Source organism: Solanum verrucosum, unplaced genomic scaffold (genome assembly GCF_900185275.1).
Source record: "Solanum verrucosum unplaced genomic scaffold, falcon-dt-bn FXZP01000176.1, whole genome shotgun sequence".
Taxonomy (NCBI): Eukaryota; Viridiplantae; Streptophyta; class Magnoliopsida; order Solanales; family Solanaceae; genus Solanum; species Solanum verrucosum.
In genome coordinates this window covers 2,036,709-2,063,465 of record NW_026020412.1, presented here as the reverse complement: position 1 = coordinate 2,063,465, position 26,757 = coordinate 2,036,709, and the positions used below count along the sequence as shown (strand labels likewise).

The 26,757-nt window shown below is 37.0% G+C and overlaps 1 pseudogene; it reads right to left on the bottom strand.

Annotated features, from left to right (window-relative positions):
- Positions 1-1,708: 1,708 nt before the first annotated feature.
- Positions 1,709-26,509, bottom strand: LOC125840672 (bi-functional coumaroyl CoA and feruloyl CoA ortho-hydroxylase F6H2-2-1-like; annotated as a pseudogene).
- Between the last annotated feature and the right edge of the window lie 248 nt (positions 26,510-26,757).

The window sequence follows — 26,757 nt, the reverse complement described above, 5'->3', positions numbered from 1 at the left end:
GAAATTCGATGTCCCCCTATCTATTTGTATTATCCATGGAGTATCTAGGAAGAGAACTACAACTGCTCACAAAAAATGGAAACTTCAATTTCCATACAAGAAGTAGGAAACTAGAGAGTGTATATGTTTGTTTTGTTGATGACCTATTAATGTACTGCAGGGCTGATCTAAATTATGTTCAGCTTTTGAATGAAGCTTTCATGAAATTCTCTAGAGCTTCAGGACTTAATACAAATACAGACAAGAGCTCCTTGTATATAGATGGAGTGAATGATCATACCAAGCACGAATTGTTGGAAGAACTTAGCTACAAAGAGGGCACTATGCCTTTCAGATACTTGGGGTTCCATTGGTATCAGAAAAGCTTAGTGTCAATCAGTTTATGCCTTTAATTGAGAAAATCACTGCCAAAGTGACCTGCTGGTCAGCAAAATTGTTATCCTATGTTGGAAGAGTCCAGCTGATAAAGTCTGTCATTTTTAGGGTCCAAGCTTATTGGGCACATGTATTTGTACTTCCTAAGAAGGTTATTAAGACTATAGAACAAATTTGTAGGACCTTCTTATGGACAGGGACAATAACTAATTCCAGGAAAGCTTTAGTGTCATGGAAAACAGTGTGCAAACCACAAGCTGCAGGTGGACTTAATATTGTTGACCTTGTGGAATAAGGCTACAATACTCAAACAACTGTGGAATATAGCTAGAAAGAAATACTGCCTATGGATCCAATGGGTGCATAATTATTTCATAAAGAATAGGGGGATTGAAACTGTCACTCTACCAACTGCTGCTTCATGGGTACTGCGAAAGATTTTGAGTACAAGAGATATGATAATCCCAAGGCAAGCTGGGCAAGGTGAATTGATGATGGAGTTTGCAAAGGTACAGAAAGGTGAGAAGTTTTCTACCAAGAAGATGTATAACTATATCATGCCTACTTTCCCAAGAGTATAATGGAAGAGTATTACTCTGAAAAAAGGAGTACATCCAAGATTCAAATTCATCTTGTGGCTAGTTGTGCAGAAAAGATTAGCAACCGTTGAAAGACTTGAAAAGTATGGTATTCAAGTGCCATCTGAATGTGTATTTTGTAGTAACACAAAGGAAACTTTTGAACATCTTCATTTTGAGTGCCAAGTGACAAAGACATTATGGGGAAGAATGTGCAACTGGATGGGGATCCGAAGAAGTATTCATGACTAGAGAACAGAGATAGCTTGGATCAGTGAAATTGCTAAAGAGAAGGCAAGAGGTGCTAAGATCAAGACTAGTGTTTTTGTGATAATTGTATATATCATTTGGAGAGAAAGGAACAAGATCAGATTCTAACGAGGAAGACTATGTGCTGACAAGGTCCTTAGAGAGATTGTAACGCATATTCATCTAAGAGGACAACACAAGGCAAGCTTGAAACCTATTCTACAAACTCTAAATAAGTATCCTTAGAGTAGCATTTCCTTTGTAATAGATTAGTTTCTTGATTTGTTTTCTGTATGAATAGGAAGTTAGATGATTAGAATGAGAAGCAGTTAGGCCCATAATTGTGTTGCTATGTAATGATCTTTTTTTGGTTATAAATGAAAATTCTTGTTACCAAAAAAATAAAAACTCACTTGTTATGTAAAGAGAGACTTTTTGTCATTACATGATAACAAATTTGACAATACAATAACATTCACATAACAAGAAATTTGTAGATTAAAATATCAAATTTTAGCAAAATCTAATGATGCTTTACCATAAGGCATCTTACGGAAGAAATAATCCCAATAATCAGAAAACAAGACATGTTTGTACACTAGTTTTTCTCCATATTTTAGCATTTGTAAAATAGACCAATGACACTGTCAAAGCTAGGATTCACAAATAACAGTATTGATATTTAAGCCCGGCTCGAATCAACTGCTACATAATGTTTGAAACTATTGTATCGATCATTGATCTACAATGAATCACCTATGTTAACCGCTAAAGCACCTTTGATTGGATTTATGTGGATCCAATTATCACCTTTAGCCCCTCGAGCATATAGGTCTCTCGTGTCATCTTGGAAGAGCAGAGTGATGCAGGAGACGTCGTAGTGTCGGCGAGCCCCAATGGTGATACTTGGATTTGGACATGGTGGATAATATTTTATGTTGATAGCCATAGTTCCCATCAAGAGAGGTTCTAAAGATTCATCAATTTCATTGACATTGAGACCCTTCAATAGCACCTCTAACAACTTTCTAGTATGTGGCTTAGCCCACTTTTGATATTGATTAACGTTTCAATCACACCTCATCCAATTCTAGGTGTCAACGATCGTTAGTCAGTATAAAACCCAACGAAAGGTTGGGGTCGAACCCACAGGGAGCGACGTGTTCAAATTCCATTAGGAAGTACAAATATGGTCTAAATAGCTATAGGAATAGAAATTAACGAAAAAGACATGTAAAGAAGTCTAAAGGGGGTGACACGAATGTCAGATAGGGGGTTTTGATTTGCAATTATCAGCTACAACACAATCAAACACTACGATTAAAACAATATAGAGAGGAATTCTCGGGATGTGATCTATTATAGGCAAATTTCACTATATGGGTAATTGAAATTACTAATAAATAGCTAAATACCCATGGGTAGGCTAGGCTATTGGTGTGATAATTTTCTGTTGAACAACTATCACGATTTAAGTGATTTCTTTCGAACATCAACAAGCTTAGCAAATAAGAACGGCCAAACCTTAATTCATCTACTCTCCCGAGCTAGATAGGTAGAATCAAGGTTAGAATTTACTCTCTTGAGATAAACCCATATCACCCCAATAATTACAATCATCAATTGAAAGCTTTGATTCTAAAACCTCTTTTTTAAGAAGGCGCAAAATTCTAAGTTCGAATTGCATTTGCAACTACAATCTTAGATAATAACACATATATCAATTAAAACGCACTTCAATTAACCATTTAAATCAGTAATTAACAACACCTATAAGCTAATTCAACCCATAATCACATGATCACACCCCAAGAATTGGGTTTTAACTAAACATCATAAAAAGGTAAAAATAATTACCAACTCGATTAGCCATCAACTGGGTAATAAATAGTCTCCAAGCCTTTACAATTTTTTCCAAAGGTTAAATTCAAAGACCCAAGTCAAAATCCTCCCAAATTTACAATAAGAACTCTAAAACTTAGAGAAAACTCTAACTCTAGAATGGGAACTGTAATATCTGGGTGAGAAATCGTCAGAACTCCTTTTAAAAATCAGTTTATAGTTTCACAAAATTTAGCCTAAAAGTCCAGTCGACAGATTAAGTCGGGCTCGCCGAATGGTTCTGCGATCCGCCTTTTTCTCTCTTTGTCACTCCCCGAGCCTACACCACGGGCGTGACTGGCACTCGAGAACCATTGTTGGCCCTAAGCGAACCCTTGGCCTATCATACTTACTAAGCGGAATACTTAAACATAAGAAACATAACTCATGAAATAACTTAAGAGATAATAACATAGCCAAAATGGCAACTCAAGTCTTAAACGTATACAACTGAAATGAATAAGACTAAAGAACTATAGCTATCCATTTATGAAGCCTCTAAAACAAAGAGGGATGTCGGGACAAGACCCCCGATCATCCTAACAACTGAAATACTAGAAAGCAATGTAAAAAAGAGCCCTCCGGAAAGCAAGGAGGCTCACCAACAGACTCTGAGTGCTCAACTGGATCAACAAGGCACTGGATGATGATCCTGGTTACCTGTGTCAGCATCATAACAATGATGCAGGCCAAATGGCATCAGTACATTGAATGTACGAGTATGAATGGAATCTGAAAGAAACACTTACCTTGGCTTTACTCAACTCATGAATAACTTAACTCAATATAAAGCAACAATACACATGCAATATATAGAAAGCTTTAAAAACAGTAGAAAGCAACTTAGTTCGTTAAAGAAATGCAATAACAAACTTAATTGTACTCGTATAATAAAGTAATATAGTTTCTATGGGAGTTTCTCTAACCGACAACCACCACTATGAGCCTTAAGTGGTGATACAACGTCTTTCTCACGCTGCCAGAACTGTCCTATACTTTGTCATCATATAGAACACCTTAACTAAGTAGATCCACTAGTCTACGCTAAAAAATACTTGAGGAATCATCTAAAAAGTATGATCATTTACTACTCATGATGGCTACATGGTTTATGGAGACTTGAGTTATTATGAACTCGCATCCCCATATCGGTGCTCAATACTACTCCCAAAAATATACTCAGCTCATATGTTTTTAAAACAAAACTCTTTCTTTGGTTTGAGATAATTACTCAAAACTTAGCTTGAAAGCTCTCTTGGAAATCGGTGTTTCCCTTTCTTGTTCAAATGTGAAAACATTTTTAGAAACTTGGGAATACTTAGCTCCCTTATAATCTTTGAAGAAATGAACTTCATTCTTTACTTCTTACTCTTTACTCAACTTGAACTTTGAGTCTTAAAACAAAGTTAAAAGCACTTGCAAAACACTTCTTGAAAGGCTCTAAGAACTTCCTAGGGTTGGCTCTTAACTTTCCTTGAATTTAAATTTGTGGATTCAGGTTATGATTCATGTTTCTGGATGATTTCTAGATGTTTAGAAGTCATTTAGAGTAGTTAGAATCTATAAGAAGTGTTAGTACACTTTAGAAGGACTTAAACGGGCTAAACGATGAAAAACGGGTGGGGGTAGACGACCCGGGCGCATCCCGGCGCACCGTGCCAGCCCCTAAGTTACTGGGGCTCGTTTCTGGTGCACTGCTGGCACGCCGCCCCAGCCTCTCTAGCGCAGATGGGGCGCGCTGCACCAGACCCTCCCTAGGTGCAATCTCATGAATTTTTCTTCTCGATTTCTGACCTTATTTCCATTAAACCCAATTCCTTTGCTCAATAGCTTCTTAGATTCAGATACTCAAAACATGTACACTAGAATCTAACTCGAAACAACTCTTAACATCGCTAAAACATCTCAAGAAAACCCATCAATCCCATGTAAGTTCAAGAATGAAAACAATTCAAGAACACAACTCAAGAACATCAAATTCTCAATCTTTTAGGAAGAAAATCACACTGAATTAAACATGTTTGGCACGTGGGTGAATGAACCTAACTCTATGTGAACTCACATACCTCATAGGATTGAATCCTTGGCGAAATCCACAACCAAACTCAAACGTTCTTGACGAATCTTGCCTTTTCTCCTTCTTTCTCCTCTTTTCTCATTTCTCCTCTTTTCTCTTTTCTCCAAGCCCTAGAGTAAATTTCCAATTTTCTAAAATGACCAAACTCTGATTTGACCTCAATTAAACTCCTAAAAACGAATTAAAATAATTGGGTTAGGAAAAGAATAAAATACCCTTCCAAAATCCGGTTTTAGACTTTCCTTATTTGAACAACCCAACTTCGAATGGTCATATCTCACTCATATGAACTCGAAATCGCTCAAACTCGGTGGCGTTGGAAAGATTATTCCAAGATATTTCCTATAATATCCGTAAACACACCTAACTGATCCTGAGCTAGGAATTATGGTTGTTTGAAGTTGACCAAAAATCCAAATTAACATACTTAACAAATTTTCCAGATTTTTATATTCTTTCCAAAAATGACTATTTCCAATTTTTAACTTCTTTCTAGTTCTTTCTAGTTATGGGGTGTTACAATATCTCCCCCTTGGGAACATTCGTCCTCGAATGAGCTTACTCTTAGTAGGCTAAGGGTGTAACATGTAACATTCAGCTCAAACACCCAACAAGCAATGCAATTACACGTTAACTTATAAATGAAAGAGTACTAAGAAGAGGATTAGTACCTTGGTCTGGAACTTCTCCAGTTTCAAAGAGATGTGGATATCTCTTCTTCATATATTCCTCAGCTTCCCAAGTAGATTTCTCAACAAATTGGTTCCTCCAAAGGACTTTGACTGATGCTACTTCCTTAGTTCTCAACTTGCGAACTTGGCGATCTAGAATCTAGACCGAAATCTCTTCATAAGATAAGCTATCCTTGATTCCAATATCTTCAGTTGGTATTATCAATGAAGGATCACCCATGCACTTCCTCAACATGGAGATGTGAAAACCCGGATGAACCGCGGCTAACTCTTATGGTAGCTCCAACTCATAAGCTACATTACCTACCATTTTCGATATTTTGTAAGGGCCAATATACCAGGCACTAATCTTACCCTTCTTACCAATTCTCATAAAACCTTTCATTGGTGAAACTTTCAAGTATACCCAATTATCTACTTCAAACTCTAACTCTCTTCTCCTAACATCAGTGTAGGATTTCTGACGGCTCTGCGCCATTTTTAAACTCTCTTGAATGACATTTACTTTCTCCATAGCTTGATGAACTAAGTCTGGTCCTATCAATCCTGTTTCACTAACTTTAAACCATCTAATAAGAGATCTGCATCTTCTCCCATAAAGAGCTTCATAAGGAGCCATTTGGATACTAGAGTGGAAACTATTGTTGTTAGTGAACTCAAATAGAAGAAGGTGATAATCCCAATTACCCTTGAAATCAATCACACAGGCCCTCAACATATCCTCTAAAGTATGAATAGTGCGCTCTGCTTGACCATCTGTCTGAGGATGAAAAGCAGTATTTAAGTTCACATTTGAACCCAAGCCTTTCTGAAAAGATATCCAGAACTGTGTAGTAAATTGTGCACCTCTATCTGAAATAATCGAAACTGGCACCCCATGAAGTCTAACTACCTCTTGAAGATACAACTTGGCATAGTCCTCTATTGTATGGGTAGTCTTTACCGGCAAAAAGTGGGCTATTTTTGTCGTTCTATCAACAATCACCCAAATAGAATCGGGTTGCCTGCGAGACCGTGGCAAACCTGTGATGAAATCCATATTGATCATCTCCCACTTCCATTTCGGAAGTTCTATATTCTGAGCCATACCACCGGGCCTTTGGTTCTCTACTTTAACTTGTTGGCAATACGTACACTTAGCAACAAACTCTACAATGCCCTTTTTCATACTACTCCACCAATAAACTTCTCTCAAGTCACGATACATTTTTGTGAAACCTGGATGGATAGAATGTCTGGAGCTATGAGCTTCATACATGTTCCTCTCTTGGAGTTAATCCACCATTGGTACACACAACCTACCTTGATACCTCAACACAACATCTCCCCCTTGTTCAAAACCCAATATTTTTCGCATATGAACATTTGCCTTCCATTCAAGCAAAATAGGATCTTGGTCTTGCTTCTCTTTTACTTTTGACACTAATGATGATTTAGCCCCATTCATCACCACTATTCCTCCTTCAGTGGAATCTATTATACGAACTCCCAATCATGCAAGTCTATGCACATCTTTCGCTAACTCTCTCTTATCTTCCTCAAAATGGGTGGTACTACCCATAGACAACCTGCTCAAGGCATCAACAACAACATTAGCCTTACATGGGTGATAAAGAATACTCATGTCATAATCCTTGAGTAATTCTAACCACCTTCTTTGTCTGAGATTAACTTCTTTCTAACTAAACACATACTGAAGACTCTTGTGATCAGTGAATACATCAACATGAACACCATACAAATAATGACGCCATATTTTCAAAGCAAACACTACAACATCCAACTCTAGATCATGGGTTGGGTAAGTTTTCTCATGAACTTTCAACTGTCTAGAGGCATAAGCTATAACCTTACCATTCTGCATCAACACACAACCCAAACCAACTCTAGACGCATCACAATATACCACAAAACCTTGAGTACCTTCTGGTAAGGTCAACATTAGGGCAGTAGTTAACCTCTTTTTCAATTCCTAAAAGCTTTTCTCACAAGCTTCAGACCATTGAAACTTCACTATCTTCTGAGTTAACTTGGTCAAAGGAGATGAAATAGATGAGAACCCCCTCTACGAACCTTCTAAATAGCCAGCCAAAACCAAGAAACTCCTAATATCAGTTGGAGATGTGGGTCTAGGCTAGGGCTGGCAAGGGGACGGGAACAGGGACTGGGGGACGGGGGATGCCTTGGCTGGGATTTGACAGTGACCGGGATTGGCGGGATCAAAATTCATCCCATCCCGTCCCACTATATATACGGGATAAGACGGGGTTTGGTGGGATGGGACGTGGGATTTTTATTTTTTTATATGTTTATTTATTTCAATTTGAAATTATATGTTATTGAATAACATTTTTAGTTTATCTGGTTTTCAATAACATATTTAGCTAATAAAAATGCCTAAGTTTTCAAATTTCAAATTTCAAGTTTCAAGTTTCAAATTTCAAATTTGAGAAGTTCAAATTTGTATTTTAAATATTTTAAAAGAATTTAACTTGAAATTTCAAATGTCAAATTTCAATTTTTAAATTAAATATTTTAAAGTTAGTATTTTAAAATTAAAATTAAAATGCAAGACAATAGTTATATAAAAAAGACTTGAATAAAGCCTTCAAATTTATTCAATAAATTATAATTGCAACTTAGAACTTAGAAGTTACAATTTACAAATATTAGTGGAGTAACTAATCTACTCAGCTACCTTTTAGGAAGGGTTTTGTTTCAATAAGTTCTCATATGTAAAACTAATATTTGTTACAATTATTAGATGAGTAACTAATTTACGCAGCTACCTTCTAGGAAGGGTTCTGTTTCAATTAGTTCTCGGATGTAATCTAATATTTGTATTCTCCGTTAAAATTCAATTATAATTGTCGCATCATATCGACGGTAACATCCTCTGGTGTTGACAAACTTGCTAGAAACTTAACTTTGGAAAATTATAATTCCTCATCTCGGTGTTGACCCAGTCTCTAAATAAAACTGATGTTTCCAAACTTTCTTCCGCCAATGAATGTCTATGATCGCCAAGTTGAAACCTTGCCACACTAAAAGCAGCCTCTGATGCAACTGATGAAGCTTGAATAGCTAGAACACCACGAACCATTTTTCTCAAAATTGGAAATGCAACGCTCCGCCTCCTCCACCATGCTAATAATTCTTCATTGCCATCTTCGTCGTCCACTATTTCTAAAGATTGATTAAGATATTCTTCAAAATCATCACGGTTAGTAGAATTAAGACCAAGAAAACCTCGCATAAAACTATTAATTCAAGCTTTAATTTGAGGATTAGAAGTTTGACCAACTTCTCCTTGAGTATTTCCTATAGTTCTATATTTTTCATACAAAATTTTAGCTTCTACTTTTATGCTAGACTTACACATTTCACAAATTGGAATTCTTCCGATAAAATTTCTAAAGTATCATAAAAAGTATGAGCAAGCCCCTGCACACCTCATAATTTATATTGAGGGTTAAGTAAAGTAGCAGTTAAATAAATTTGAGGAATAGGAAAAAAATATTTTTAAAATTTTTCAACCATACCTTCAATTGCAACTCTAAATTTTTCAATTTTTTTGTATTTAGAAAATTGAATTGTAATAACACAAATATTTATTAATACTGATGAAATAGTACGATAATAAATTCCAGAAAATATGGTCGTAGCATCATAAAAAAGTCTTAAAAATTCTAATAGTTCATTAGTTTCTTCCTAATCTTCTTCACAAATTCTATCTAATGGGTCAACATTATGAGCATTAAACACCATTTGTATGGGTTATTTATATTCGTAAGCAACTGAAAGCCTTTCCTAAAAAGAATTCCACTTTGTTTTAATATGTCTTGGAATTTTTCTTGGTGGCAAATCACATAGTACACAACGCTCATTAAATTCCCTAATTCTAAAAGCTCTATGAGCATAAAAAAATCCAGGCAACAGCATATTCAATTTTCATACAACTACAATTAAATAATGAAATACCATCTTGTACAACTAAATTTAATATATGTGCAACACATCTAACATGAAAAGCATTAACATCAATTGGACATAATCTAGTTTTTAACATACTAGTAGTGTTTGTATTATTAGATGCATTATCTAATGCGACAGACATTACTTTATCTATAAGCATGTAATAATCTAGAACACTCAAAATATTTGAAGCTAAATATGCACCAGTTTTTTTCTCTACACATTCTATATAACTTAAGAGTTTTTTTTTGCAAATTCCAGTTATGATCAATCCAATGTGCTGTAACAGTTAAATAATCATATCAATTAACACTACGACCCATGTCTGAAGTTATAGACACTCTACAATCTAATATGCTAAGTATACAACGAAGATATTGACAATGTTTACCTTGATATAAAAAACATTAGATTTAACAGTATTTCTTGAAAAACCTCTATAAGTAGGATTATAAGTTTGTTGAATATATTCAATAAAATCGGGATGTGAAGGAAAACTATAAGGCAAACCACAAACAGAAACCATTTTAGCTAAATTTTCGCGATCTCTTTCCTTATTATATTTACGTTGTGTTAGTGGACCACTAGGGTTAGAAGGATCTAATGTTTCTTGAACCATGTTAGAAGCCCCTACCAATTCATTGACATTAATATCAAAATCATTAACTGGAATTCCTTTTTTTCTATCCGCTAATGCTTTAGCTTCTTTATATTGAATTGGCACACAAGATAACAAATGTCTATTTAAGCACCCCGTCCCACCTTGACCTCTACCTTGTGTATGTTTAAAAGGTTGCTTACATTTATTACAAATAGCAATAGAGTTTTCCTTATCTAAAGTCATAAGTTGCCCCATAACAAAATTTTTAGGGCGTTGATACTTCACCTTCTCCCTTGTAGGAGGTATAAGGGGTGGGCGTCCACAATTTTGCTTCGTTGAATTTGTAGCTTCATTTGGAACTTCTGTCACCGGACTAGTAGATGTATCTTCTAACTCCTCTTCTCCCGAACCAACTTCTACTTCTTCACCTGAATTTTCATCAAGATAAGGATTAATATTACCATAAATTCGTTCTAAAATTTCATGATCGAGTTGAACATTTGAATCAATATCATAAGAAGTATCATCAAAATAAGTAGAATCATTTGTATTAAATCTAACTCTAGACATTGATTTAGAAGAAGTACCACCACATTTACTCTTATTTTTTTCCTTACTACTTTTTTTATTAAAATTAAATAATTTACTAATGCCACTTGGTTCTTTCTCTTTTCCTTTACCGGTATATTTTTTGCTAGAACTCATATTTAATTATATATAAAAATAATAATAACACAAAAATTAATAGCAAAAAATAAAATATAAATATTATGAAACGAATGTACCAAACGTCTGCGTTAATAGCAGACGTTATAACCGATTCTTGAAGCTTGTAATTTGTTGTAACTTGTAATTTGGAACTCCAATACTTGATAGCAAATATGAGAATTATATATATTCTGATATAATATGAAAATTTAGAATTGAAATATATGTATTATAATAATATGAGACTTAAATGGAATCAAAATTTAATACTTAATTAAGAGGATATAGAAATAGATGAGAGAATAGATGATTTTGTAAGAAATAATAACGGACAGAGGGGTATTTATAATATTAAAAATGGGTTAAAGTGTATTTATGATAACTTAAGGGTTTAAATTAAAATATTAAAAGTAGGGGGTGGTAGGGGGTGTTGGGGAAGTGAAAAAGTGGAATAAAAGGTTGGAATACTCTATTCATACGGTCCATGAATGTTGCAGGCGCATTGGTCAAACCAAAGGACATAACTAAGAACTCATAATGACCATAACGGGTCCTGAATGTTGTCTTTGGAATGTCACATTCCCTTACTTTCAACCGATGATAGCCTAATCTGAGATCTATCTTAGAGAAACAAGTAGCACCCTGAAGCAGATCGAAAAGATCATCAATTCTCAGAAGATGATACTTATTCTTGATGGTAACCTTGTTCAATTGGCGGTAATCTATACACATCCTAAGGGAACTATCTTTCTTTCTCACAAATAAGACCGGAGCGCCCCAAGGTGAGACAGTTGGTCGAATAAATCCTTTATCAAGGAGATCTTTCAACTGTTCTTTAAGCTCTTTCAACTCTATTGGTGCCATTATGTATGGCAAAATAGATATAGGATGAGTATCTAGAAGAATGTCTATACCAAAGTCTATTTCTCTCTCAGGAGGGACTCCGGGAAGATCATTTGGAAAGACTTGTTGAGACTCTCTTACATCTGAAACTGACAAAATAGGAGGTATCTTAACACTAGAGTCATTAACTCGGACTAAGTGATAGACACACCCCTTGGAAACTAACTTTCTTGCCTTTAGGTACGAAATGAAACGACCTTTAGGCACTGCTGAACTACTACTCCACTCTATAACTGGCTCATTAGGAATTTGGAACCTAACGACTCGAGTTATACAATCAATGGAGGCATAATAGGCATGAAGCCAGTCCATACCTAGAATAACATCAAAATCTACCATGTATAACTCAATTAAATCAACCATGGTGTTTTTGTGAATGATGGATATGACACAATCACGATATACTCGCTCAACTATAATAGACTCCCCAACAGGTGTAGAAACACAAAAGGGTTCACAGAGTTTCTCAAGAAGAACATCAAAATTATTTGCAACATAAGGGGTTACAAAAGAAAACCTTGCTCCTGGGTCTAGCAAAGCATAAACATCAAGAGTAAAGACTTTGATCATACCAGTGACAACATCTGGAGAGTTCTCTTGCTCTTGGAGACTAGTGATCGCATAAAGGCAATTTGCTCTTCCGCCAGTACCCGAAGTAGCTCTTCTAGGTCAGCCCTGTCTGGTGGAGCAACTGATGAAGATTGGGCTATATTGCCCTGATTCCCATTACCTTGTCAGTTCGTGGGGCACTCTTTCATGAAATGACCCTCTTGTCCACACTTGAAACAACTTGTGGAGCCATCGCGACACTTACCTGGGTGGGTTCTACCACACTTAGCACATGTAGGATACCAGTTACCTCATTGTGCCACACTACCACAAGATTGGGAAGGTCTAGCCCTGAAGTGCTGTGAATTTTGACTATTGTACTTACCTTTGTTTCTGGGTGCAGGTGCACTAGCAGATGATGGAGCATGTCCCTTTTGATTTTGCTGAAATGACGAACGGTTCACATTACTTCTTTGCTGCCCGGACTCATTTCCTGTCTTCGCTTTCTTGTTTCTAAACTCCTTCTTATCCCTCAGTTTCTCTTCCTCAACCTGCTCCACATAAACCATCAACCTTGATATATCCATGTCACCTATTAGAATTGCAGCCTTACCTTCCTTACTCGACAGACGAGACAACCCAGCAAAAAATAAACTCATTCTACTCCTCATATTCGCAACCATCTCTAGAGAAAAATGGGATAGTTGGGTGAACTTCAACCCATACTCATGAACACTCAAAGAATCCTGCTTAAGTGTGAGGAACTCTCGTACCTTAGCCTCCCTCAGTTCTCGGGGAAAGAAACTCCCCAAGAAGGCCTCTTCAAAACAAGCCCAACTCGCAGGTGGTGCTCCCTCAGCTTTACCCTTCTTCTACTGGTCAAACCAGGTCCTAGCAACATTCTTCAGTTGATATGCATCTAGTTCAACTCACTCAGCATCTGTAATGTGCGTGACCTCAAATACCTTTTGCAATTCCTCAACAAAATTCTCTGGATCCTCAGTAGTGCTTGAACCAGTGAAACTTGGAGGATTCATCCTCAAGAACTCTCGGATCCTCGAAGTATCAGCTTCTTCTTATTGATCCCTCCTTTGTTGCCCAGCTTGGTTGGTCACAACTTGGCTTAACATCCTTATCGCTTCCCTAAACTCAGCATTGGTAAGTTCTCCTTGGGTTGCACTTCAGGTGCATTGGGTACCCCTTGCTCATCAACATTACGCCTAGCAAGACAACCTCTGACATCTCTTCGTGGAAGCATGATTAACTTAAAACGCGCACAAGCACGAATTAGAAAGAGACTTTATAGATATAAACTCTATCGCACGAAATGAGTGTTAAAGAAGTGAGTAATTTCTTCAATGTTTCAGCCTCCTAATTATAGATGTGGCGCGCTTCACACCGATAACTAGGACTCTACTGACACGGCTTCATAGAATCCCTAGGACTCTTGAACTCTATGCATTGATACCAAGTTTGTCACACCCCGAGCCTACACACTGGGCGGGACTGGCACTCGAGAACCATTGTTGTCCCTGATGTTTGCATAATCAAGACACAACTTCCAATTCAAGTGTCTATGATCTTACAATAGTAAAGTAACCCAACCACGGTTCAGGGTCGAGTCCTAAGGGAGTGGTTTTGAGAATTAATAGAAAAATAAAATTAAGTTCTACTTAGTCATAGCTAAAAACATTATCGAATATAAACATGTTAAATCTAAGGGGTGACGCAAGCGTCAATTATCAATGGGGGTTTGTAACAAGTAAGAAAAAACAACAAAAAATGCAAAGAGTACCAATCAAGGAGATGGGATTCTTGGGATGTGATAGGAATACGGGATAAACTAAACTATTGGGTACATGCTTTTGATAATAAATCCGTTGAATATTTGTGACTAGGATAGACTATAGTGGGGATAAATTCTCTCTCAAGCAACTTACCCCGAATCAACTCAGTTTCTCTCGAACTCCGAGTTGCCGCATGAAGAACAGCCTCTGCCTTAGCCCACTCACTCTCTCGAGCTGAGTGTGTGGGAGAAGGACTAGGTTTCACTCTCTCGAGTTGAACTTCATGTCGACCTAATCCCACCGGTCATCAATTTAGTAGTCTTAGTTTTACGACCTCTCTCTCGAGCAAGCCGAAAACACAAAGGTGAAATCGTATATGCAACTACAATATCATTTAGTTCCACCACAACTATTAAACGAAATCACATCTAAACAATAAATAAATCATCAACAAGCAAGACCCAATATATAATTTAACCCATATTCACAAAATCACACCCTAAGAATTGGGGTTTTATCTAGACATGTAAAAGAGATAGAAATTTATACCAGTATGAGTTTGCATTCAAATAGGTATGAAGATTTAAGTCTCAAACCAAGCAAAGTGTGAAGAATCCACAAGACCCAATTCCAAATTCTTGTAGTTCAAACCCTTTGAATCTTCAAGTTCTTCAAAACCCTCTCCAAACTTAGAACTCAAAATTCTATGTATAAAAATTCTATATTAAAAATCTGATATTAAGCTACAACTCTCAACGAGTATTTATAGTTTTCAAAAATTTGTGTTGTAGCGGATCATTTGGCATCGTTAGTCGAGATCACCGATCAACTCGGCGATCCGCCCTTTGGTAGGTTTCATCGCCGTCTTACTCTATCCTTCAGCATCGCCGTGTTTTGGATCATTGGGCACCATAGTACTGCTTTGAGGAACTGATCGGCGACACGTTGACTGCTCATTTTCACCGCCGATTTGATCCTTTCTTTCAAGGCTTAGCACACTGGAATAAAAGGCGAGGATAAGACCTTTTGGCGACTCACCGAACGGGTTAGGCAATTATCAGATCTTCATTTCTTCGTTCTTTCTGCTGCCTTTGTTCCTTTTTGCTAAGTAGTGTCCATGCTTTACCTCAAATTCCAAATACCTGAAACTTAAGGGTTTTCATCAGATATTGAGACAAAATATGCATTTGAGGACACTAATTCTATCAAAATATATCCCTAAATGAGTCCAAATCGTAGACTCATCAACACCCCCAACTTAAACTTTTGCTTGTCCTCAAGCAAACTCAAGTCCAGTTGTTCAACAAGGATGTCTCGAACAGTGCTACACAAGACTCAATCATGAATGCACACAACAAGAATCAATTTACTCACGCAAAGATCAATTTGTGTACCCAAAGATTCAAGTTGTGACACACCATTCTCAAAGATTCTCAAGCTCGCAATACTTGCTTCAAATGCAAGTTCAAGCTCAACTATAGTGTTCAAATGCCCTCACACAAATAATGATTCCACATTCACACAATGGTTCATAGTTTAAAGCTTCAAAATCATATGCAACGCTTACACTCACAAAGAAGAACACAGTGCATAATTTCACCCATAGGTTTGCCCGTATTTTCCAATCAACACTTGCTTCAGCTCACTCAAAATCACAAAGGTCTTTCAAGGCTTGTAATGGGGATGAGTGCAAAGGTATAGTCAGTTAGGCTCAGTGACTTTCATCCTCATGAAATGTGGTTCTCTCAGCACTTCCTTTCCTTTTCTTTCATCAATTTCATTAGTGCTCATAAGTCATTCTAGTATTCACTTCCCGTGGATTATTTGGGAACCCACTTCTTTTATACTTTTCAACTTTATTCCACAACTTTTCTATTTCATTCTTTTTCTTTTTCTTTCTTCTCTCTCTCTTTTTTATATGGAGGGGTTCCATTTTTCTCAACACCATGGGTTAAAGGAGACTTTCCTTGCACTTCTTGATTTTTCCTTCTCTTTTCACCACACCTCCAACTTAGGCTTTTGGCCTAAGTTGGCTATTCGACTAACCACAACTTCATGAGGATTATGGGTGATGGATAAAGAAAGCTCATTGTTTTCATCATGTTTCTTCCAAAGAGTAAGGCTCAAGGGGTGTTCAAAACCGGTTCACACACTTACAAGGTAGACCACAAAAGAGGTATATGTCAAATTGGCTCACACTCTTCGAAGTTGCCTAAGATCATATTAAGAGATAGCATCGCTTAGTTGACCGGACCAACAAGGCAAATTCTAGGATCCATTATGAATAGTTCACACGTAAGCTCATCACACTAGGCATTAAACTATAAATCAAACAAGACTCCACATTTTCACTAGTGTGCAACGATCATCACAATAGACTCGATTCGACAATAGGCTAGTCACAACGAGATGCAAAGAGTTCACATATTGTCTATGCAACTTCATTTGGCCTCATCATAGCCGCACATTTATGTTCATTCAATTATGAGAACTATTCAAGTCATCGGAATTGATCGGAACCGAGACTCAAATTTTGCAAAAGAACAGCCGCATTCAACACACTAGAGGTGGCAAAAAAAATTCTGAAGGGTCAAAATAATTTTGCAATTTAAAACATGGAGCCACAAGCTCAAACCTTCCATGAAAATAGTATTAACACAATTATCACTTACAACCCAAATACATAAACAAAACACGATTCACGAATAGCAAGCACACAAAGGTGGGCCTCACCCCACCATAATTAAAAGTAATTTGTCCTCAAATGCAGATGAATTAAAGTATCCAAAAAGTAAAAGTAAGAAAGATAGAGAGGGAGCTAAAGAAAAGATCATGTCTATGCAGTCTCTCCATCTATCTGGGCATTAGTGCCCGATGTGTCAGTATGGACTTGGATAATAGTCCCGGGAGCCACTTCATAAGGTTCAGCGGCAACTGACTTGTTATGATTGTCCAAGTCATGAGCCGCCAAAAAGGAATGTATAGTTGTGTAGAATCCATGAGTCCACGAAGGGGCAGTGGGATCTCGGGGGACAGATCTCTTGCTAGAACTAGGCTTTTTGCCTTCACTTCCTGTCTACTGAGGATTTGTTTTACTTGTATCTTTCCTAAAAAAATTCGCTCTTATCTATTGGGGTGGCATGATTCTCCCTGCTACTTTAGGTCTAGACATGTCTACAAAGCTTTGAAGTAAAGTTAGAAAATATCCCAACAAAAGCATAGAAGTTCAGCTACAGAAAAACTCCGCCGAACTAGTTGGCGAAATGTGCAACTTCTTAGGCGATTCAACGAGTGCAATGCATAGAGGGTACAAGGGTGCAGACAAAGGATGAAAAGGGGTTTTTTGGCGAGACGCCAAGTGCGTTCGGCGATATCAAGCTTCTCGCCGAAAGTTGCAGAATCAACAACAAATTTAGCGTTAAATTAAAGGTGAGATGGGGACGTTAGGCAAACCGCCGAGTTATTCAGCGAGCTCGACCTAGCTCGCCAAATGGCTCAATATGCCTATTTTCAACCCATCTTCTCAAATTCAACCCCACAACCCCCGAAAACAAAATCAAAACATGCAATAGCCAAATTAGGCTCATACCCAACGGCACTTATGCGTAACCCACAATTTTTCATCCACTATAAGGCATAATTTTTTGGAATCAACTATCTAACTCAGTACGGTCAATAATATCGAAATAAAGCAAGCAAACAAAAATTGTAATCCTACCAGAGAGGCCCAATACACATCAACAAGGTAATGTCATTGCTCTAAAGTACAAAATCAATAGAAATAACTTAAAGTTTGGGAACCAATCTTTTGCGCTGACCAAATTAAGATTGAATCGCTAGGCAGCAATGTAATCCAAGTTTTGAGCACAAATCAACAACTAAAATACTCTAAAAGTGCAAGAAATATAAAGACTAGAGTGCAAGAGAATGAATTTGAAACTTTTAAACCTTTGGCCTGAAAAACCGTCCAGTTATTGCCCATTCGGCGACATTAGCCTCGATCGCCAAATCACTCGGTGTTACGCCAAGTAGCCACTTGTCTCGCCAAATTTTACAGTATCTCCAGTTATTGTGGGGGTCCAAACGGCGATATTCATCGGGATCGCCGACTCACCAATAATTTCCTATGGTCACCGAGTTTTACAGAATCCAATGTAAATTGGTCTTGAGTCTAATGGCGGTCTGGTATGGGTTCACCAAACCTTCCGGCGATTCGCGGAAAGGGCCTGTAGCTCACCAATGTGTACTTGTCGATCACTCTCCACACTTCCACCTGTGCAATCAACACACCATTATTTAATCAAAGAAAAATAAAGCAATAAAGAGTTTTAGGTTACCTCTCAAACAGCGCCTTAGTTAACGTCGCAGCACGACGCAAGTCCACCTTCAAACCTCATTCTTGGGGTTAGCCATAGTGTAACTAGGCAAACCCCCTTTTTGTCTCGGATTTAGGTGAGATGACATCTGACCCATTTGGCTCTCTAGTTGTTTGATTGATACTGAATGGGAGGTGACGGTCTGGCTCAGGGTCAACACATCTTCCTTCATATCTTTCAAGATTTTGCCTGAACACTTAACTTTGTTGAGAATACGAGAAAGCATATCCTCAGAGCTACCACACTACGAATCCTTCGGCTTTTGGCGTTCATGGGAAGGCACATATTTGTCCTTCTCCCTATCTTTCCAGTTAGGATTTTGGTCCCTCCATTCTCTGTCGCGATCCTTCCAACCATCATCCCTAGCCCAACCTTGGTTACCACCCTGCCTTGGGTAGTTTGAACGATAATCACCGCCTTGGTTGGCTAGAAAGTTCACCTCCTCATTGTACAAGGCTACAAACTTCTCATCCTCAAGATTTGCACACCCAACCCGCACGCATTGACACCACGGGCACCAGCCCCCATGAAATTTTTAGATAAACGTCAAGTTGTGTCGTGATCTTGGCCATGTTTTAGTCTCTCTCATGATCCTTCTCCATCTGCTCCTTAGATAGCTAGAATGTGAAAGGAGAGACCTGGTCTTCACGAGTGTACCATGCTCGGTTTATGGTCGTCATTCCATCTAAAAGTTGGGAAGCTATAGCATATGGTTGCTGCATCAAGCCTCTAGGTGAAAGTTAGTCAGCGACACCTTTGTTTACCGAGACCAGGCTTCGGTAAAAGTACTGCAGCAAAACATTGTCGGGCAGACCATGAGTCGGGCATTGGAACACCAACTTTTTGAATCACAGCAAAGTCTCATGAATTGGCTCGCCCTCCAAACGCTTAAAGCTTTGGATACTGTCCCGAAGAGTCATCATTTTCAAGGGAGGGAAAAATCTCACATTAAATGCAGTGACCAACTCCTCCCAAGAAGTGATGGATTCGCGTGGCAACTCCGCCAGCCATTTACACGCTTCTCCCATCAATGAGAAAAAGATAGCCTTAACCAAACCGACTCCTGAGAAATATTTTTGAAAAAGAATGGTCCGCAGACATCTATGAAGTTTCGAAGGTGCTCGTGAGGATCTTCATGAGCCAATCCGCTGAAAAGTCCATTTAGTTGCAATAGTTACAACATAGTGCTCGTTATATGGAACACCGCATTTCCTTAGGCTGTAGGTAAACGGATGGCCCCAATACCTCCCATGAGATGGGGGTCATTAATGTTGGGTTCTTGGACATCATTGAAATTTCTAATGTCATCTTAGTGGCCAACCTGGCTACCGTTACTGCCATTAACACTCATGCTTTCTGTTTTCAACACAAACAATAGAAAAAAAATTGAAAATTAAGTAAGTGGAACTATAACTAAAAAGAAGAAAAATTTTGTTAAGCTAAAAATTGTCAAATAACACCACTCCCCGACAGCAGCGCCATTTTGATGTTTGCATAATCAAAACACAACTTCCAATGCAAGTGTCTATGATCGTACAATAGTAAAGTAACTCAACCAAGGGTTGGGATCGAGTCCCAAGGGAGTGGTTTTGAGAATTAATAGAAAAATAAAATTAAGTTCTAATTAGTCATAGCTAAAAATATTATCGAATAAGAACATGTTAAATCTAAGGGGTGACACAAGCGTCAATTATTAATGGGGGTTTGTCACAAGTAAACAAAAATCAGCTTAAATATAAGGAATAGTAATCAAGGATAAAAGATTCTTGGGATGTGATAGGAATACGGAATAAACTAAATATTGGGTACATGCTTTTGATAATAATTCCATTGAATATTGTAACTAGACTAGACTATAGTGGGGGTAAATTCTCTCTCGAGCAACTTACCCTGAATCAACTCGATTTCTCTCGAACACCGAGTTGTTGCATAAAGAACAGCCTCCGCTTTAGCCCAATCACTCTTTCGAGCTAAGTGTGTGGGAGAAGGACTGGGGTTCACTCTCTCCAGTTGAACCTCATGTCGACCCAATTCCACTGGCCATCAATTTAGTAGTCTTAGTTTTACGACCTCTCTCTCTAGCAAGTCGAAAACACAAAGGTGAAATCATATTTGCAACTATAATTTCATTAAGTTCCACGACAACTACTAAACGAAATCACATCTAAATAACAAATGAATCATCAACAAGCAAGACCCAACAGATAATCTAACCCATATTCACAAAATCACACCCCAAGAATTGGGGTTTTAGCTAGACATGTAAAAGAGATAGAAATTTATACCAATATGAGTTTGCATTCAAATGTGTATAAAAATTTAAGTCTCAAAACAAGCAAAGAGTGAAGAATCCACAACACCCAAGTCCAAATTCTTGGAGTTGAAACCCTTTGAATGTTCAAGTTCTTCAAAACCATCTCCAAAGTTAGAACTCAAAATTCTATGTATAAAAATTCTATATTAAAAATCTGATATTAAGCTATAACTCTCAACGAGTATTTATAATTTTCAAAAATCTATGTTGCAGTGGATAATTCGGCGTCGTTAGTCGAGATCACCGATCAACTCGGCGATCCTTCCTTTGGTAGGTTTCATCGCCGTCTTGCTCTATCCTTTATCATTGTCGTGTTTTGGATCATTGGGCGACATAGTACTGCTTCACAGAACTTCTCGGCGACACGCCAACTGCTCTTGTTCACCGCCGATTTGATCCTTTCTTTCAGGGCTTAGCACACTGGAACAAAAGGCGAGAATAAGACCTTTTGGCGACTCGCCAAACGGTTTCGGCTTCGCAGATCTTCATTTCTTCATTCTTACAGCTGTCTTTGTTCCTTTTTGCTAAGTAGTGTCCATGCTTTCCCTCAAACTCCAAACACATGAAACTTAAGGGTTTTCATCAGATATTGAGACAAAATATGCATTTGAGGACACTAATTCTATCAAAATATAGAGCTAAATGAGTCCAAATCATGGACTCATCAGGCCCCAAATGAACCCTTGGCCTAGCATACTTACTCAGCTGAAGACTAAACATAAGAAACATAACTCATGCAATAACTTAAGAGATAATAACTTAGCCAAATTGGCAACTCAAGTCTTAAACGTATACAATTGAAATGAATAGACTAAATAACTATAATTATCCATCTATGAAGCCTCTAAAACAAAGAGGGATGTTGGGAAAAGACCCCCGGTCATCCTAACAACTAAAATACTATAAAGCAATGTAAAAAGGATCCCTTCGGAAAGCAAGGAGGCTCACCAACAAACTCTGAGTGCTTAACTGGATCAACGAGGCGCTGGATGATGAACCTGGTTACATGTGTCTGCAACATAACAATGATACAGGCCAAATGGCATCAATATATTGAATGTACGAGTATGCAAGGGGAAAACTAAACATAACATAAGCTTGAAGGGAATATGAAAGAAACACTTACCTTGGCTTTACTCAACTCATGAATAACTTAACTCAATATAAAGCAATAATACAGATGCAATATATAGAAAGCTTTTAAAATAGTAGAAAGAAACTTAAAGAAATGCAATAACAAACTCAACTGTATTCGTATAATAAAGTAATATAGTTTCTGTGGGAGTTTCTCTAATCGACAACCACCACTATGAGCCTAAGCGGTGATACAACGTCTTGCCCACGCTGCCAGAATTGTCCTGTACTTTGCTGTCATATAGAACGCCTTAACTAAGTGGATCTACTAGTCTATGCTAAAAATCACTTAAGGAATTATCTAAAAAGTATGATCCTTTACTACCCATGATGGCTACATGGTTTATGGAGACTTGAGTTATTATGAACTCGCATCCCCATATCGGTGCTCAATACTATTCCCAAAAATATACTCACCACATATGTTTTTAAAACAGAACTCTTTCTTTGGTTTGAGATAATTACTCAAAACTTAGCTTAAAAGCTCTCTTGGAAATTGGTGTTTCCCTTTCTTGTTCAAATGTGAAAATATTTTTAGACACTTGGGAATACTTAGTTCCCTTATAATCTTTGAATAAATGAACTTCATTCTTTACTTCTTACTCTTTACTCAACTTAAACTTCGAGTCTTAAAACAAAGTTAAAAGAACTTGCACAAGACATCTTGAAAGGACTCTAAGAACTTCCTAGGCTTGGCTCTTAACTTTCATTGAATTTTAATTTATGGATTCAAGGTTATGATTCTTGTTACTAGATGATTTCTAGATGTTTAGAAGTCATTTAGAGTAGTTAGAATCAATAGGAAGTGTTAGTACACTTTACAAGGCCTTAAATGGGCTAAACGATAAAAAATAGGTGGGGGAAGATGACCCGGGCGCGTCGATGTCGTGCCGCTCCAGCCCCTAAGTTACTGGGGCTCATTTCTGGTGCAGTGCTGGCCCGCCGCCCCAGCCTCTCTGGCGCAGATGAGGTGTGCCGCGCCAGACCCTCTCTAGGTGCAATCTGACGAATTTTTCTTCTTGATTTATGACCTTAATTCAATTAAACCCAATTCCTTTTCTCAAATATCTTCTTAGATTCAGATACCAAAAACATGCACACTATAATCTAACTCGAAACAACTCTTAACATCGCTAAAACATCTCAAGAAAACTCATCAATCCCATATAAGTTCAAGAATGAAAACAATTCAAGAACACAACTCAAGAACATCAAATTCTCAATCTTTTAAGATGAAAATCACGCTGAATTAAACGTGTTTGGCGCGTGGGTGAATGAACCCATCGCTATGTGAACTCACATATCTCTTAGGATTGAATCCTTGGCGAAATTCACGACCAAACTCAAACGTTCTTGACGAATCTTGCCTTTGCTCCTTCTTTCTCCTCTTTTCTCCGTTCTCCAATCCCTGGCGTAAATTTCCAATTTTCTAAACTGACCACATTCTGATTTGACCCCAGTTAAACTCCTAAAAATGAATCAAATATAATTAGGTAAGGAAGAGACTAAAATACCCTTCCAAAATTCGGTTTTAGACTTTTCTTATTTGAACAATCCAACTTCAAATGGTCATATCTCACTTATACAAACTCGGAATCGTGCAAACTCGGTGGAGTTGGAAAGATTACTCCAAGATCTTTCCTACGATATCTGGAAACACACCTAACTTATCCTTATCTAGGAGTTATGTTCGTTTGAAATTGACCAAAAATCCAACTTAACATACTTAGCAAATTTTCCAGATTTTTATATTCTTTCCAAAAATGACTATTTCCAATTTTAAACTTCTTTCTAGTTACGGGGTGTTACACTCTTCCATCGCCATTTTGTATTGGTTCTCAGCATCCTAAGTCCTATAACTTTGGGAGATCCATTGTGTTGTCACAGAACCGATCGGCAATTCGCCGACTGCCCAATTATGTCGCCGACTTGGTTTCTTCCCCAGGTCTGGCACACTAGAACTTTAGGCAAGCTGAAGAGCCACTCGGCGGTTCGCCGAGTGGTCTTGGCGATCACCAAGATCGCTTTTCTCCACTTCATCTTGTTTTGCTCCTTTTTTCTTGTTAGTGTCCTTACCTTGCTCCTTAGCTCACATACCTGAAAATTCAAGACTTTAACATCAATTTATAGCATAAATTAGGCATTTGAGGACACTTATACTATCAAAACAAATTCCTAAATGAGTCCAAATCTCAGACTCATCAGATACTCCAAGACTTGGTTCCTATAAACCAGTGACAAAGTCAGGAATTTCGTTAAAAGCTTATAAAATTTAATGGCAAGTTAATTTAATGTCAATGTCAAGAATTTTACTAAGAGTGTTCATATAATCCATTAGAAACAACATTTTGGCCCCACAAAGGTAGAAATAAGATCTCCGTACATCATATCCTCTCCATACCCAACTTGTGGAATTATACTAGAAATATTATTGTAAAAAGGATTTAAAAAAACACCTACTTAGGCAGTATAATTCTGATTTAAGTTATATACACATTTAAAAAATTTATAGATAATGGTCAAAAACAGGTCTGAAGTAACAATTTTTTGCAAGCCTCCTATCTGAACTATCATCAACTAATTATCAAAATACATCTCAAAATTAATAAGTCAGTTTCCAATGGGGAGAAATTTTATGCCTACTAAATTTGTGACACAACCATTTGTGATTGTATTGAGACACTTGGTCAAGTAAGTTTCGAGGTTTGTTTGATAAATAGCTAACAATAATTCAGAGAGAAAACACAAAAACCTTACAGTTAAAGCTATGAAACTCATGAAAAAACTAATACTTCAGGTATATTTTTTACTTACTCAAAAAGACGTGACCTACAAATTACACGGAACAAAAAACTCAAAAAGTTACATTGTTTGAGAAGGCCAAAGATTGCTATCATTTTCTGGATTACAACCATGTTTTATACTATCCCTCCACTCCAAAACTTTCTCATTTTTATTACCAATAGCACTCCAAAACATCAACACAGATTCACCAGCACTATAACTCTCTTTATAATACTTTACTTTTTCTTCAGCTGGCAATTCGAAAAACTTGTGTGCTGCATCTTTCAAATCTTCAAGAACTTCAATTGGGATCCCATGATTGATGATTTGGAAGAAACCCCACTTGCTTGTTGCTTCTTGAATTGATTTTTCAATATTGAAATCATCAAAATTTGATAAATCAATTGTTGGGATTGATTCTTAATTGTCAATTTGGGATTTGTGTAGTATGTGTTCTTTTGGTTGAATACATTGATTTGGGATAATTTCAAGGCCTCTGTCTACTAGGCCTTTTATTCCATTTGCTTTCTTGATTACAAAGTCAAGTATGTCATCATTTGGTTCAAATTTGATGAAGTCATTTGTGTGATGAATCTTGATTAGTGTGTACTAATGGAAGAAGGAAATTTGAGGTTTTTTTATGGTGGGCTTGAGAGAGGTGTGAGGGGGACAAGGGGGGTTGGCTATGAAATAACCTAAACAAAATTCTTGAATTATTTTTTTATCTAGTGTTTCAATTTTTTTTCTTTTAAGTTTTAATCAAACATCATCATCATAAAATATATCTTCTAGAAATATCTATTTGGAAGTTGGTGAGGTGGCTTCTTGGTGTCATATACATGAATTGTGGTTTGTTTGAATAATATTTTTTTTGAAATTTGTAAACTCTATTATATCCATAAAAAAAATTATCAATAAAAATAGTACTACTATAATTTAATATTTTGTTTTACTTTTGATATTATAATTTTATAGCTATATATTATTATGACAATTGAGAAGATTTGATGGGGACAGATACGAAATATGTATTATTATTTTTAATTTGAGTAAATAGCAAAAAGTTTTAAAAAGTCATAAAATCAGTACTACGTAAATCTGTTACAAGAAAAAATTACATATGCTTGAGTGCATTTCCATATACAATACTAAATTTTCATCATATTTCTGTTCTTCGTTTGCTAGAAATTTGATACATTAATTTACCTCTCTCCAAACGTGTTAGATAGTGTCAAATGTGAAATTATTAAATTTAAACTATGCCAAATGCTCAAAATTCAAGGAAATGTGAAATTATACACCAATTTATATTGGTTAAATGATTGGAAACTACATTCTACAACATATCAACACAGTTTTTAATGACTTGAGCTAGTAAATAAAATGGTCAATGATCAAGCCAAACTTGGATGGATTTGACGAATCATATTTTTATGAATGAGTTTTTGTTGTTAGGGTGAATTTTTTGTAGAATTTACATTGTATTTGATAATTAAAACTCGACATTTGGTACCAGTTTTCGTCATTAAGAGACTATCTATCACAATCTTTAATTGTGGAGGGGGGCATGGGGGGGGAGGGAGGGGGATCTTCACCCTATATTTGATACTAATCTTAGGAGTGAAAGTAAATTGATAATAAAATTCTTTAGTTGATGATGGAGATAGTTACTACCGGTCACGATGTTATAAAATGATAAGCGTCATTTAAGTAGGTGTTTTGTCTCATATTTTTGTATTCAATATCCGATATAAAACTGAATGCAAATTCATTT